The sequence below is a fragment of the Mustela nigripes genome, unplaced genomic scaffold, assembly GCF_022355385.1.
Source record: "Mustela nigripes isolate SB6536 unplaced genomic scaffold, MUSNIG.SB6536 HiC_scaffold_2517, whole genome shotgun sequence".
Lineage (NCBI taxonomy): Eukaryota > Metazoa > Chordata > Mammalia > Carnivora > Mustelidae > Mustela > Mustela nigripes.
Window position 1 is genome coordinate 2,806 of NW_026741923.1, and position 1,779 is coordinate 4,584.

Sequence of the window (1,779 nt, forward strand, 5' to 3'; positions counted from 1 at the left end):
ATTTTTGTTGAATAGTTGGATATTTGTTGACTATTTTATATTACAGCTACTATAATAAACATTGGAGTTTACATATCTCTTCAAATTCTTGGTTAAGTTTATTCCTGCTTCATTATTTTTGATGATATTGTATAGAATTGTTTTCTGTTTTAAGCAGAAATCATTTTTATTATGTTAAAATATCCCTTAATAAGCTAGCATTTATTCATGTAAAGGAAAGTCCATAAAACAGACTCACAACTGTATTATTCTTGTTTTTTATTAAAGATTCATAAATTATAAGTAAATGGTACTCCTTATAGTAGGTTACTAAAGGTGTATGCAGTTGTGAACTTGGAAGATATTCTACCTTTCTTGTTGCTTCAATCACAACAGAAGATTTATAACAAGGATGGGCTTTTATTTTGTGAACTTAAATCTTTACAAATGATTCAGTGCTTTTCTCTGCATGCATCAGTTTAAAGGCTTCATTAATTTAGTCAAAAGAAAAATTGTGAGTCACAAATTCTTTAACTTTTTTTTTTTTTTTGATGTACATTCAGATGCCAACTTTGTGGTGCTTGCTGTATTTTTCCATTCTCCAAAGTTAATGCCTTTCCATGTGATGCCTGTTATTACCTGGAATGGGTGGATGGGCAATTTCTTCATTTGAAACAGCTATGACAACCACCACATTGATGTTACACCCTTTGTGACAGTCCTCTAGCTCTGCTCTCATGACCTTCACATTACTCATATGCTCAAAGGAGTGGTGTATTTTTTTCCCATGAGTCTTCTCAACGCACATTTCCTGAATGGTTTTCCTAAAGTTCTGGCAATTAATACATTCAGAGACCCTAAACTACTTGACCATTTTGAATTTATCATTATTTAAGTCCATACCAATGCTCTGGGACCTACTAACCACCTTTTAGCCCATAATAATTGCTAGTCCAACTCCTCCTAGGCCAAGGACAGCATAAATAGAGCCAGGCTCCACCTTGACTATGTTCACAACAGCACTATAACCTGTTGAAATGATGCAACTAGAAGGCAGACTACCTAAAGGTGCTAAAGGATCAATTCCAGCAAAAGAGGAATCAGCCACAACTCTTTATTCAGAAAATATGCTTGTTCCCATGTAATGCAAAATTGTATTTCTTTTTCAGGTAAATCTGCTAGTACTGTTTGACATTAATCCTTTCTTTTCAATGACGCTTGTCTTCTGGAGCTATTTGTTTTAGGATTGAGACAAAATCTGCATTCTCTACATTGTGAAATGTAAAGTGGGATGACAATATAACTTACTTTCAACTTAGTAACTCCTTCAGCAATATTTTCCACAATTCTAGCACCTTTATGTCCCAAGATCACTGGGAGTCTCCACCAAGGATCTGCTCTACTCGGAATGTAGGAATTAGTGTGGCAAACTACAGTGGAAATAATCTTATTTCAAACTTCATGAGCCTTTGGAGTGGAGAAGGGGACTTAGAGAGTAGAAGGGAGTTGGGGTAAATTGGAAGGGGAGGTGAATCATGAGAGACTATGGACTCTGAAAAACAACTGAGGGGTTTGAAGTGGCGGGGGGGTGGGAGGTTGGGGTACCAGGTGGTGGGTATTATAGAGGGCACAGATTGCATGGAGCACTGGGTGTGGTGAAAAAATAATGAATACCTTTTTTTTGAAAATAAATTAATTAATTTAATTAAAAAAATACTGAAAGTTTAAAAATTAATATATGTATATATATACATATATACATATGTATATACATTAATTTTTAAACTTTCAGTATTTTTT

General features: G+C 34.5%; 1 pseudogene; it reads right to left on the bottom strand.

The window, feature by feature from the left end:
* Positions 1–412: 412 nt before the first annotated feature.
* Positions 413–1,446, bottom strand: LOC132008966 (alcohol dehydrogenase class-3-like; annotated as a pseudogene).
* Positions 1,447–1,779: the final 333 nt, after the last annotated feature.